The sequence below is a fragment of the Camellia sinensis genome, chromosome 6 (assembly GCF_055761805.1).
Source record: "Camellia sinensis isolate YWXY chromosome 6, ASM5576180v1, whole genome shotgun sequence".
Classification (NCBI taxonomy): Eukaryota; Viridiplantae; Streptophyta; class Magnoliopsida; order Ericales; family Theaceae; genus Camellia; species Camellia sinensis.
Genome location: NC_138966.1, coordinates 25,550,640 through 25,566,171, shown reverse-complemented (window position 1 = coordinate 25,566,171; position 15,532 = coordinate 25,550,640). Strand labels below are relative to the sequence as shown.

At 35.8% G+C, this 15,532-nt stretch overlaps 1 pseudogene; it reads right to left on the bottom strand.

The window, feature by feature from the left end:
- Positions 1–331: 331 nt before the first annotated feature.
- On the bottom strand, positions 332–1,066 carry LOC145793226 (secreted RxLR effector protein 161 pseudogene; annotated as a pseudogene).
- Positions 1,067–15,532: the final 14,466 nt, after the last annotated feature.

Here is a 15,532-nt window from a genome sequence, read left to right as displayed (position 1 = left end):
GAGTTAACTCAATGCAACAAATTTCCACCTTGGTGAGGATTCCCCATTCAACTTTAGTGTCCGCTGCATTATATCTGAAGGTACTCACTGTCGAGAGATGTTGATCAAAGTCCAAGTAATGTTTGAACTTAATCCCATATACTACTTTAGTGAGTATGTCGGTAGGATTATCTGTAGTACCAATCTTCTGAAGTAGAATATCCCCTTCATTCACTATTTCTCGGAAAAAATTGAATCAAACATCAATATGCTTGGTGCGAGAATGATGGACTTGGTTCTATGCAAAACAAATGGTGAATCTGTACAATCCCCAAATGCAAAGCACTTGGTTCTATGCAAAGACATCATAGTACACCTCCACGTGCTTCTGTACAATCCCCAAGTCCTCAATCAATCCATGTAGCCAAATGGCTTCTTTGAATGCTTCTATTACTGCCATATACTTTGTCTCTATAGTAGACAAAGCCACCGTTGATTGAAGCGTTGACCTCCAACTTACCAACCCTTTTGCGAGAGTAAACAAATACCTTGTTGTTGATCGGCATTTGTCCAAGTCACCAGCATAATCTGAGTCCACATATCTAACCAAATTCTGTCTAAGTCGACTATCTCTCTCAAACTTCAATCCCAAATCAACTATGCCATGTCTGTACCTTAGAATCCATTTTACTGCCTTCCAATGACCTTTACCTGGATCATGCATATACCTGCTTACCATACTCACACCATGTGAGATGTCAGGCTTTGTACACATCATAGCATACATCAATGTAACAATTGCATTGACATATGGAATCTGAGCCATATGCTTGCGCTCTTCCTCTATGCGCAAAGACATCAAGGCACTAAGCTTGAAATGAGGGGCCAACGGTGTACTCACAACTTTTGTTTTCCCGTTAATACCAAATCTGTCTAACAACTTTTCCAAGTACTGACTTTGTGTCGGACAAACCGTGCCCTTCTTCTTGTCTCTCTTGATTTCCATGCCAAGAATTTTCTTTACTTCTCCAAGATCCTCTATTTCAAACTCTCCTGCTAATCGTGCCTTCAATTTGTCAATATCCATTTTTCTCTTAGATACAATTAGCATGTCATCAACATGCAAGAGAAAATAGATAAAGAAACCATTGGGAAACTTTTGAAAATATATACAATGATCAAATTGACTTCTTGTGTATCCTTTTTCTATCATGAACCGATCAAATCGCTTGTACCATTATCTCAGGGATTGCTTCAACCCGTAAAGTGATTTGTTCAGCTTGCAAGTCCAATTGTCTTTTTTAGCAACTTTAAAACCATCTAGCTGGGACACATAGATCTCCTCTTCCAAATCTCCATATAATAAGGTAGTTTTGACATCGAGTTGAGCGTGCTCGAGGTCAAACTTTGCGACTAATCTAGCAAGATATAAATAGATGTGTGCTTTACAACTAGTGAGAAAATCTCCTTATAGTATATCCCTTCTTTCTGAGCATAGCCTTTAGCTACCAATCTAGCTTTGAATCTAATGTTATCTTTCCCTAGAATGCCTTCTTTCTTGGTGTAAACCCACTTACATCTAATTGCTTTCTTGTCTTTTGGAAGTTGCACCAACTCCCAAGTTTGATTCTTGTTGAGCGATCTAATCTCTTCATTTATTGCCTTCTTCCACTTTACACTTTCTTCACTTTGCATGGCTTCTTTGAAAGTGCACGGAACATTGTCATCAATGATTAGAAGTGCATAGGCCACCATGTTAGTTAACCAAGCAAGTTTCTTGGTAGCCCTATTTCCTTTTCTGGTTGCAATGGGTTTTGATTGTTGTGGAGCCTCTTGAACTAGATCTCCGTTCTCATCTAAACGCCCTTGAAAATCTTCATCAGAGCTATCAACTGAATATTCAGGATTGTTGACTGTTTAAACAGCCTTTGATGTAGTTTCAAACTCCACATGCTCTGACTTCTTCAATACTTCCTTACTTTCTTGAGGATTTAGCTGCTTCAACATTGTAGACTCATCAAAAGTAATATCTCAGCTAATGACAACTTTATTTGATTTAGGAGACCAGAGTCTATATCCCTTGACACCTTCACTAAAGCCCAAGAAGACAACTTTCTTGGCTTTAGGATCCAACTTAGATTCTGTAACATGAAAATAAGATGGACATTTGAATATCTGTAACTGATTATAATCAGTGGCTGATGCTCCTAACCATACCTCCATAGGAGTCTTTCTATCTAGTGTTGTAGTAGGCAGTATGTTGACAAGATGACGAGCATAGTTCAATACTTCGTCGCAAAATGTCTTGCTCAATCCAAAATGTGAAAGCATACATCAGACTTTCTCCATCAAAGTGTGGTTCATGGGTTCTGCAACTCTATTTTGCTACGACGTTCCACGAAATGTGAAATGCCTCACTATTCCTTCATTTTGGCAAACTTTAAGAAAAGGATTTGAAGTGTATTCACTGTCATTATCAGATCTAAGCCTCTTGATCTTCTTGCTTGCCTAGGTTTCAATCATTTTCTTCTAAGTCAGGAAAATCTCTAACACTTCATCTTTGTGCTTTATTGTGTAAACCCAGACTCTCCTTGAGAAATCATCAATGAATGACACAAAATAGTGTTTACCTCCTAAAGAAGCATTCTTGGAAGGACCTCATACGTGATGTGAACATAGTTTAGAATCTCTTTAGTACGATGAATGGCGGTACCATACTTGATTTTTGTTTGCTTTCCCAGTACACAATACTCGTAAAACTCAAGCTTCCTTGTTCTAGCTCCCTTCAACAGGCCTTGCTTTACTAACCCTTGTAAAGCCTTCTCGTCGACATGCCCTAAGCGCATGTGCCAAAGTCTGGAAGTATCTAATGCATCATCCTCTAAGCTGGTGGAGGCAGCCATTCTCCCTGTGACTGTTAACCCATTCAAGAAATATAAATTTCCCTTTTCAGTACCCTTCATTGTAACAAATGTATCTCATACTACTTTGGGGACTCCACCTTCTATAGTTACTTTGTAACCTTTGGAGTCTAAAGCTCCCACTGAGATGAGATTCTTTGTCAAGTCCAGTACATACCAAACATTTAAGAGAACTCTGATTGTTCCATCATGCATCTTCAGTCAAGTCGTTCCAATCCCCTTTGTTCAACAAGCATGATTGTTTCCCATCAGCACAAGTTCTCTATCGAACTCTTGCAAGCTCGAAAACCAATGCTTGTTAGGACACATATGGTAGGAACATTTAGAATCTAGAATCCATTCATCAGAATGACCAAGTGATGAAACTATGAAGGCTGCTTCTTCATCTTTATTTCCATCTCGTGCAACCTTCACTTTTGACTCTTTCTTGTCTTTGTTCGGACAATCTTTTGCCCAATGCCCTTGCACACTCGTCTTTTGCAAGACGTCTCTTGTCTGGTGATTTTCCACTTGACTTGGAGCGAGATTTCCCTCGTTTTCCAACTTTTCTGTTGTTAGTCTTGCCCCTGACTGTCAATGCCTTTGACGATGAGTCTCTGGACTTGTCCATATTTATGTGCTCATAATTCACTAAGCCATTAGAAACTTCCACAAAACTGATTTTTTCTTTCCCATACAATAATGTGGTTATCAAGTGATCATACGTATCAAGCAAGGAATTCAGTAATAATAGTGTTTTATCTTCGTCTTCAACTTCAACATCTAGATTCAATAAATTGGCAATAATTTTATTGAAACCATTTAAATGTTCTATCATTGAAGTACCTTTCTTGTATTGGAAACGGAAGAGTTACTTCATTAGGTAGAGCTGATTCTTTACACTCTTTGTCATGTACTTTTCTTCCTGTTTCCTCCATAACTCCTTTGCAGAAATTTCTCTCATGACAGAGTATTTATGTTCTTTGGCTAGATACAATCGAATGGTGCCGCAAGCCTAGCGGTTGGTTTGTGTCCATTCCTTGTCACTCATATCCACTGGTTTGTCTTCCAAAGCAATGTCAAGTTCTTGCTAGTAAAGAATATCCATAACTTTGCATTGCCACTTGTCGAAGTTGTTGGTTCCATCAAATTTCTGCTTTAATTTTTCAAAACATAAGCATACCCATTGTTCAACCAATAACATAAACAAACATAACATCAAGCAAAACATATTGTTCAACATCTAGCAAACATAAAACTCTCATCAAACAAACATTTTATCATACCAACAACATTTACAAAACCAAAATTATGCTAAATAATTTAAAAAATAAGAGCAACCCATCATAGATTCACAACAACAACAATCCATCACAGCAAAATGTTGGTAGGTATATATGGTTTAAGTGACACAGTCCAATTCAGTTTAAATCTAGACATGTGGACCTAAATCTGAAACCAATCCATTGATACCAATTCACCAAATTTTCAAATCAAAACTAAATTACAAATTAAAAAAACCAAACAAAACCTACCGAATTAGTTTGATTTGATTTGTGAATTTTTTGATTTTTATGCTCAGTTGTAATGTGAGAAAGAAAGAGAGTTTACAAAAGAGTGTAACAAGTGCTGTGGGGATGGGGGATTTTTTCTCAATTATTTTATTAATTTATTGTTAAAATTTGTTAAATAATAAAGGATAAAATTGAAATTTAGTTTAAAATTTGTTGACATCAGCAAATCTCATCCATTTATGTTGTTAGTTTTATATATTTATATAACCATACTTAGCTTCTCCTTCTCCTATATAAAGGAGTCTTGTATTCACTCATATCATTCATTGAAATATATAGAGTTATACTCTCTCTCTCTCTTTCTCTCTCTCTCTCTCTCGCTTAATCTCTCTCTATTCTCATAACATATTAGAGCACAGGTTCTGAACCTTGCTCCTTGACTCTCCTACCGGTAACTTTAATCTAATTGATTGTTTCTTTGCTTTCTCAATAGTGGTCGTAATCACAAAAAATACGACCACCATCGTATTCGTCTCTTCTAGACAATTCCAAAGCCACCAACTATGCCTCAAAAGAAGGCTAGACGCGTCCTATATGCCACTTCTTTTCAGGCACGTCATTCACGACACCACCAGTCTCGACACACACTACCACACACCGGTTGCTAGACGATCACACGCCACGCATCTGTCACGCTCGCGTACCTCCGCTACAGTCTTTGCCGAAGTTAGCCCTAAGTATGCCCCTGACGTCAACTCCATCACTATAGTGCGCCACATATCCTCCTACTAACGTGCGCTACGTACCTATTAACGTCATCCTTACCCTACGCTGACATCATTTCTATTTCCTACATTGGTTTAGGCTCTTTTTAGGTTGATTCACTCATTTTTCAACCTATTTTGGGTTGACTGAACTTGATTCCCTACTATTTTCGACCTTTTGGATTCACTGGTGCACTCAATTTTGCCTAGTTCCACCCCGATACCACCGAACCCTCTTTGTGAGTCATATTTTGCTCACTCCATGGATCGTTCATATTGTTTTTCTTAGCACAGTGGTCCTTTTAGACCACCTACAACTCATAGCCGGTATCACTCTTCGGCTTCATTTGCCTCAACTACTACTCATCGCCAGCCACAGGCTTAATATTCTCCAGGTTGCTCTTCTGCATTTTCACCAACCTACACTCTTCATGATGTTGAAGTCATTGTAAAAAAAGTTCTTTCTACTTTTATCTCTACCTCTGATACTTCCTCTACTGCTCTCTCAGTCACTCCAAGTACCTTTTCTTGATATTTTGACTCAGCTTGTTGCAATCATATGACCTTTGACTGTGACAACCCCGATCCGTTACTAGCCAACAATCCTTGATTAAGACTGCTAATTTAGTTTGAAAAATGAGATTATATGTTAATTGTGTATTTTCTATGGTATTTGAGTTCTATCTGTCTGTCATAGAATTTTATGTTCTGAATTTCTGTATCGATATGAAAATTGAAAGCCTTATTTGCATCTAAACATGAAATTGACAATGTTTATGTGTTATTTGGAATTTTTAGAACCCTATGGAAAGTTTAATTAAAATTCAATCTGGAATCAAATAATTAGATTAAATTAATTAGTCTAATTGCAACTAATTAGTCTAAGCTTAATCAAGCCTATATAAGGCTAAGATAAGTCTTGAAAACACTCTTATATACACTTTATCTTCTTGAGCTTAACGTGAGAGAGAGAGAGAGAGAGAGAGAGAGAGAGAGAGAGAGAGAAGACTTCACTTTACTTAGAAAGAAGAAAGAATTGTTAAGGAATTGAAGACAATTGGAGGAACTATACAAGAAATTACTAGAATTCAAGGCAATTGAGGACTCTAGGTAAGAGTTCAACTCTCATTTTATGACATTAAGCTAGTTTCCATGAGAATTCAAGAGAAAGTAGGAATTAATGCATGATTTGAGCTAAAGAAGTAGAATTGGAAAACAAATCATACATGCATGCACGTTTTATCACAATTTAAAGTTAATTTCCAAGAACGCTCTCATACATGTCATTATTTCTTAACTTGGTTTTGGAAATTCATCATGTTCTATGTCATTTTGTCTTAATTGATCATGTTTTCAAAGTAAAGAACTTAGATTATTACATGCATGTTCATAACATGTAAAGAAGAGCATAGTTTTGAAAATTTGACTTGTTTTTGGGCTTTGATTTTGCAAATTAACCTTCATGTCATGTTTTACTATAAGTTTCCAAGTATTTTCTAAAGTTCATGACCCAAATGAACACGATTGAAGCTTTGGAATCAAGTTTTGAACCTTGAAGAGCAATTTGGAAATTCCAGAATTTGGTTGCATCACTCGAGCGACCAAATCGTCGCTTGAGTGTAAATTTTGAGCTTTCAGTACTTTTGCAAAGTTTGACGGTTGGCTCGAGCGACCAAAAGACAGCTCGAGCGATAACTCATTGTTTTGAACCTTGGCTTGAGCGACTAAAAAGTTGGCTTGAGCGTAAAATGAGAGCATTTTGCAGACCAAGAGGTCCGCTCGAGCGACCAAAGCTTCGCTCAAACGAACTGCCCTGTTTTCTAAAATTTTGCAAAGTGTTTCAAAGTACATTTTTGCATCCTCATTGCATCTTAGGAAATCTTAAGCCATGGTTTAGGCCATAATAATGAGGATAAGAATTAAAAACACACCTAGAAAGAAATGAAATAAGACAAGTGTTTACAGAGCTGGTGTTTCAATCTGTATCTGTCATGTGTTTGTATAGGTCACACGCCAATATCTCTCTGATCTGTCTAATTCATTTATTCTACTTCTGAACCTATCTGTGAGTAACAACCTTGTAAAGATATGTTCAATTAAAAGTATTTTCTGACAAATATGATAAGCTTTGTTTTCTAAAATGATATGTTCTGTATAGATGAATGATTGTCCAATCTCTGAAATGTACCGTGGCCTCCTTAGCATCATGTGAATCTGCTATATGTTACCTGGTACCAAGGATCTATATGGGTTCCATTCATGGAACTATCTATGAAACTTATATGGTTACGATTATGCAGAGTCATCTGTCTAATATGAATATGAGTTGTAATGACCATCTGCTTTGTATATAGGTTGTTATGACTAATCTGATCTGTTAGTGCTAATGGATGTACTACGTATGACTGTTTGCAAATCTAAATATGTATAAGAATCTGTCTCTGATATGAATCTGTTTCTGATCTTAATTCTGATTTCTGACTCTATTATGGACATCATTCATTAAACCTTTACTCTGTTGTTATTCACTGGGCTCCAACTCATTATTTTTATTATGTATGTAGGTCACCAAGCGAGTGACCAGGTTGAGACTTCCTGTCTAGGTTTTATTTTGTCAACCAACTTTTGCAGCTCCTGAGGAGGTTCCAAAAGTCTTTTTGTGGTCAAGTTCTGTGGACAGTGTTTGCGATCAGTCTCAGTTTTATTTTCTTTTCTTTTATCTGGACAAGTTTACATTTCTTCTGTATGTAGGGTTAAGTCCCCTTTTGACTTACCTATTTTGATGAAGATGTAAGGCTGACGTCATTATATATGTAAATATAAGTTTAAATTTTCTGTCTCATATAAGTCTGCACAGGTCTATGGACATTAATTATTTGTTATTGATTCCGCTAGCCCCTTATTTTGCTAATCAGTTTCAGAGGCCTTCGATAATCTTAGGATTACTAGTTGGTTACGATGCTAAACTTATAGGGGCGGGTTTGAGTCATGACACTGCCCCTACACTTTTTTACTTTCGTTACATCTTCTTCTAATTTACTTGTCATTCACACTGTTGATGGCTCTCAAATGCATGTTAGTCATATATGTCATATCTCCACTTCTAATATCTCTCTCCTTCACACTTATCTGATCCGCAATCTTACACTTAATCTTATTTCTATTGGTACTTTCCCTGTCTAGACTGCTACTCCTGCTACTACTAGTTCCTTTCTTGCTTTATGGCATTCTCGGTTAGGTCATGTGTCTTTTGGTCATTTACGATCTCTAGTTTTAAATGGTTAACTTGTCAACTTGCAAAACAACTTGCTTTACCATTTCATATTAGTACTTCTATGTCTCATGCACCTTTTGATCTTATGCACTCTCATGTTTGAGGGCCTTCATCTAATACCACTATAGGGGGATCTAAATATTTTGTCATATTTGTCGATGATTTCACTAGTTTTACATGGTTATTTATTATGAAATCTCGCTCTGAGTTACACCAAATATACTATAATTTTTCGCAAATAATCAAAACTTAGTTTTCTTCTACCATCAAAATTTTTTATGCTGATAATATCCAGGAATACAAAGAAACTCATTTTTTGAGATTCCTTCGTCAAAATGGTACACTTTCTCATTATTCTTGTCCAGGTACCTCCTAACAAAATGGTCGTGCTAAGCGCAAACATCTCCATATCTTAGACACTATCCGTACTCTTTTAATCTCTTCTTCTTGTCTTGAACATTTTTTGAGAGAAGCTACTCTCACAGCCAACTATACTATCAACAGTGTCCCTTCTCTTACCATCAATAATCAAACCCCATATGAGCGTCTGTATGGCATACCTCCTACCTATATTAGTCTTCGTGTGTTTGACTGTGTTTGTTTTGTTCTTCTTCAACCTCATGAGTGTACCAAATTAGAACCTCACGCCCGTTTGTGTTGTTTATTGGGGCATGGAATTAAACATAAAGGTTATTGTTATTGGGATCCTCTTTCTCATTGTCTTTGTGTCTCTCGTCATGTGGTATTTTGGAAACACAAGATGTTCTCTTCTATATCTAACTTTCATTTGTCCACTCTTCCCACTACACCATTCTTTACAGATCTTTCTCTTCTAATTGATGAGCTTGATACAGACGCTACTTCCAACATGATGACTCCAGCTCATCTTGAGGATTTTGCTCTACTTCTTGGTCTTGCTGCTCTACTCCCTAATCTTGAGCCTGCTTATGTTCCTACTACTACTCATGCTCCTGCTCCACCTCCTAGTCTTGTCTTCATTCCCTTTCATAGTGAGCCTCATGGATCCTTTGAATCTACTACATCATCTTTTACACCAGAGGTACCTTTAACATAACCTTCTGTCCTTTTTCGTGATTTCATTGTTGGTTCTATTGCTTTTTCTTCTCATGAACCTACTTCCTATCGAGAGGCTTGCTCTAACTCTCTTTGGCAGCAAGTTATGATTGATGAACTGCAGGCTTTCGATAACTCATGCCTGGGATGTAGTTGACCTTCCACATGAAAAGAGTGTTATTAGTTGCAAATGAGTTTACAAGATTAAAACTCATTATGGTGGTTCCATTGAGCGTTACAAAGCTTGTCTTGTTTCCTAGGGTTTACTCAAGAATATGAGATTGATTATGAGGAAATATTTGCTTATGTTGTCCGTCTTACTTCAGTTCACAACCTCCTTGCCGTTGATGCTGCTTTCCGTTGGAGTCTTTGTTAGATGGATGTCAAGAATGCTTTTATATACAACCTTCTCTTGATTCCTCAGTTCCATCCACGAAAGTCTACAAACTTCACCGTGTTTTATATGGTTAGAAACAAACTCCTCATGCCTGATTTGCCAAGTTCAGTTCTACCATTCGTGACTTTGGATTCTCCTCTAGTGCCTATGATTCTGCTTTATTTATAGCAAGACAGAGCATGGTATTATTCTTCTTCTTCTTCTCTGTATGGATGATATGTGTCACGACCCAACCTCGGTACTTAGGGCTGGATGTCGTAACTAGTTGATTTCTAAAGTTACCAATGATTAATTCTATATTAAAATTAAATAATGCAGTAGGATAAAATAAAAGGTGCACATAAATATTTAAAGCATATATTGGAACTTTTATTTATGTAACATGAGTCAGACAATAATTACAAATAACAAAAAGGGGGGAGGGGGAAACACGATGTTTATCTCAAGTCTTGGTCTTGATTAATGTGGTAAAATAATTTCTTCTTAAGTTTCTTCACCTGAAAGGATTTAATAGCTATATGCACATGGCAAAGTAAGGAATATTATACTAAAAGTATAAGGGTATACAAATCACCATGGATAATTATTTAGGCTAAACAATAAATAGTTTGGTTCAAATAAATAAATCATTTTAATTAACAGAAACATAATGCAGAAATCATATAAACAAAATAATCACAACCACGGTACAGAACAAAACAGAGGGTCAATGGATCCATGATAGACAGAGGGTCACAAAGTGACTAATCAGAGAGCCAATGGTTATTTAAGTCCCCAAAGACATGAGATGGTTAGAGGGTCATTAAAGTGACAATTCAAAGGTCCAATGGTTATTTAAATCCCTCAAGGCATGGTATCTTCGTGGTGATACTTATAAAGTAATTGTTCAAAAACACATTTAATAAATAGTTACACCCATGGGTTTCCATTTTTAAGAAAATATGGTTCATAAAATAAATAACACAGTTGAAATGTTAATATAATTTATAAAACATGATTTGCATAAAATAATTCATAAAACAATAAAGCAATTTATGGTTACTCAATGTATAATATAACTCACCTTAATATTGATCCCTAATTTTTACTTCCATTTACCATAGCCAACCTCCCTTAATTGCTAACTCCCTTTCTTCTAGTATCTTATTTGTTTCTTTCTTTCTTCTTTTTTCCCTCTTGTTTTCAACTTTCCGGCACATGTTCACTATTTGGCTTAACACTTATCTCAAAATGTACTTATTTGCTTAGCTTTTAGGCTTAATTACACTTTGGCCCAATTCTTAAAATAATTATATTACCATCTTTTTGATAAGACACAATGACTCCCTAATTAAATTACATTTTAACACATACAATCGTAAAATTCAATATTTTACTTTACTTTTTATTATTATTATTATTATTATTAATTTGGTGTTAAAATTAATTAAACATTTAGGGTGTCACAATATGATCATCATTGGAAATGACACAGTGGGTATCTCTAGTCTTAAACAGTTCCTCAGTTGCCAGTTTGAGATGAAAGATTTGGGTTTGCTTAGCTATTTCCTCGCTTTGGAAATTTCTTAAGATCCATCTGGTTACTTTCTCACCCAAGCCAAGTATACCTCTAATCTGTTGGCTTGTACTAGTCTTACCAATTGCAAGACTGCGCCTATCTCAATTAACCTTCAAACTCGTCTCACACCTCACCTATTGTCTGATGATACTTTATATCGTCAGCTAGTTGGCAGCCTTGTCTACCTCACGGTTACTCGTTCAGACATTGCCTATGTTGTTCACATTGTCGTCTGTTCATGGTTGCTCCTCACTCTCCACACTATAATGCTCTGGTTTGCATTTTGCGCTATCTTAAAGGAACTATATTTCATGGTCTTCACTACTTAGCACACTCTTCTTTACAATTACACGCCTACTGACCACCATTATACTACAAGGTTCTGCTTCTTCTTGGGTGACTCTCTCATTGTCTGACATAGTAAGAAGCAAACTCTTATTGCTCATTCTAGTACTGAGGCTGAATATCGTGCTCTTGCTGATACTACTCAAGAGCTTGTGTGGCTTCGTTGATTTCTTTATGATATGGAAGTTTCTCATCCTGCTACCACTAACCTCTATTGTGACAATGAGAGTGCTATTCAGATTGCACATAATGATGTCTTCCATGATCGCACCAACCATATTGAGATTGATTGTCACTTCATACAACATGTTACTAAAGTCACTGTTCGTCTTTTCTTTATTATATCTGCCGATTAGACAACCGACATCTTCACCAAGGCTCATTCTCTAGGACACTTTTCCGACTTACTTTCCAAGCTCAAGTTAATATCTGCATTACCACTTTGACCTTGACAGGGAAGGGGAGGTGTTACCTGTATATAGCTATATTACCATATTATGCATAACTGTATTGTGTATTACCATACTTAACTTCTCCTTCTCCTATATAAAGGAGACTTGTATTCACTGATATCATTCTTTGAAATATACAGAGTTATATTTTCTCTCTCTCAGTCTCTCTCTATTCTCATAACATATCTAATGGTTGATTAATGGTGTGGGTTTATATGTAATGCGATCAAGGGCAGACTCAGAATTCTAATATAAAAGGGGTAAATATATGTATTAACAAAAAATTTAAAAGGAAGTATAAATTATAATATCAATTTCTATTGATATAAAATGTGAAAAATATATATAAATAAAATATTTTCTTATATTCATGTTAAATTACAAAAACTAGGAATTGTAAGACAATTTATGAACCTTAGTTATGGGAATTTAATATATTTTTTTGGATTATATTTTGTCCAAACATGTTTTTATAGATATAGATGTGTGAGCTATGCAACCACATTTTTTTTTTTTTACAACTTAGAAAAAGAAAATCTGTATAATTTAAAAATTATCAATAGCTAATATTAATATATAAATGGATTTTTTTGAAATTGTAGAGGGCAATCGCCTGCTCTGGGTGCATTCTTGAATGTGATCCACATCATTTTTCCATACTGGTGGAGCCAGTTGTAATTTTGGTAATATCCAAAGAAGGTCTATCTAATTTACCTTTATTTTTTTAACATCGACAAACAACTAAACTTAGAACTTTAAAAAGGTATTTGGTTCATTAGAATAAAATATAATGGAATTATCATTCCATTAAAATATATCTCATATTTGTTTGATTAAAAAAATAATGAAAAGTATATTGTAAATAGAATTTACCTTTATAAAGTGGCCTAATAAATAACTATTTCATTCAAGAAAAATGCTTGAGATTTCAAAAGTTGCTCCCCCTTGACCTGTAATGATATGGCATGATAGGTGCCAATTTTTTATTTATTACACACGCAAGTACATAGGCCTAAATTCCTTACCGCATTATTGTGATTGAATTTATAGGTCTAAAATTTGGGGTCTCTAGCATTTCATTCCATCTAAAATTTGGAGTTGAAAAATGGCCAAAGTCGTTGGTGATGACAAGAAAGAATGAGGATGGCGATGTGAAGTGAGTGACAACAAGGGAAAAGATAAAGAAAGAGGACGGTGGTATAATGTTTCCGGTTTAGACCCGACCTGTTTATTGTTTTGGATCCAAAATTTCTTGTCTTGAATGGTTGTTCATGTCTTTATTCATCTGATTCCTTGTTGAGTTTGGTTGTTGGAGCGTTATTGTTGCTTTTGGAACATGTTAGAAGTTAGTTTTTCAAAACTGTTGCTGCCTAGTATTTAGCTTGTTCACTCGAGAGAACTTTCTTGTGCTCGAGCAAACTTTGTGAATTTCTAGCATTTTTTCCCGGTCTACAAAAGTACTGGGAGTATAGTGCTCTTCGCTTGAGCGATATTTCTTGCGCTTGAGTGGTTTTGGCTCGAGCGGTCATTCTTTCGCTCGAGCGGTAACTTTGTTTGCTCGAGCAGTCTCACTTATTGGGTCTGGTTGCTCGAGCAGTGTTTTGGTCGTTCGAGCAATCTGCCCGTATATCGGTCCGTAAAAGTTACTTTTTGGATCATTTTTTTATCGCTCTCTCTTTAAACCTTTCAAAACCTCATATCTTTTCTCTTTCTCTCTCTCTCTCTCTTTCTCTCTAAAACCCACCTTTAAACCTCAGATACACCTTGATCTATTAATTTCTCAACCCTTGTCCATTGGAGAAAAAGGTAGAGCACGTCGAGGGCTTCGTTCTAATGGGAGCAAAGCTCGTTTTTGACTCTGCTCAACTTCAACTCTTGCTCTCCCTTGTCTTGGTCTTTAAGGTAGGGATTTCTTAGACCTTTTGTATGGTTTTTAACTTAGTTATTGTCTTTCTAAACAATATTGTGATTTGAGAATTTTTGAATAAAATCTAGGGTTTTGGTTTTTGAAATCAAAAGAGGGATTTTCAAATGGGTTCTCGAAAATGGTTGTGGGGCCGTAAATGTGATTGAGCCTTGTCCAAATGGTGGTTTTCAATACTTGGAATTGATTTTTAAGGAAAATGGGATTTTGCCCTAAAATCTTGGATATTTGATTTTGTGAAAGGAAATGGAAATGACATTGAATTTTGTAAGAATGAAATGATGATTATGATGGCGATGATGGTGGAGTTGGATATGTATTATCACTCCCATCTCGAAATTTATGAAAGTATATCTTTTTAGAAAATTACCTGTTTGATTAGAGATATCTGTTTAGGGCTATTGGTGGAAAATAGCTATGATTGTTGTAGAAATTGCATGAAAATTAAATGAATTGAAACTAATTTCTCATCCATTTGCATTAAACATTGTTGCACACTTAACACAATGAAAATGTATATTATTTTGAGAAAAATGGGTGAATGCCTTAGTGAATCTAGGTAGGGGGTGTAATTGTGGTATTATGTCAGCCTATGTGTTCTTGGTGAAAGTCTAGAAAAATCCGTACAGTTAAGTGTCGATCCTTCCAGTTTGTACCAATAAAATGGCTTTGGTAGTACTTGTATAGCTTACTGGCAAACACGTACCTAGAGTTTTTCAATGCTTGTAATTAGGGGTGCAACTTAGGCGGGCTCAACCCAAGCAACCCGAGCCCAGCCCGAATTTTTTTAGGACTTGGACAAAATATTTTCAAATTCGGTACGGGCTTGGGAAAAAATTCAGAAGCCCGAATTAAATTTGGACAGGCTTAGGCAAAGATGTCAAACAACCCGAGCAACCCGAAGTCTGAATTATACATATATAGATATATAAAAATATTAAATATAAATATAAATTATTAGTCATTACATGATGTTAAAGTAATTTATGTTATTAAATCATATTGAATATATATTATATATACAAATAACATAAAATCTTACTTTTTTTCCTTTTTATTTTCACTCATAAATTATTAGGACTACTATAGTGGCATCTCTCTTCTATTATATAAATTATTTGTTTTGATGGTATTAATGATTTTCTATAATATAAAAATAATAAAAATTTAAAAATTTAAAAAAAAAAACTGAAATTCATTTACAATTCGGGCAACTCGGGCAATTCAGGTTTAGCTCGGGTCGGGCTTGGGCAGACAACCTCGGGTTACAATTCGGGCTTGGGCAAATCTCAGTACAACTTGGGCTGGGCTTGGACAACCTCCCAACCCGCCCGAACCTGCCCGAGTTGCA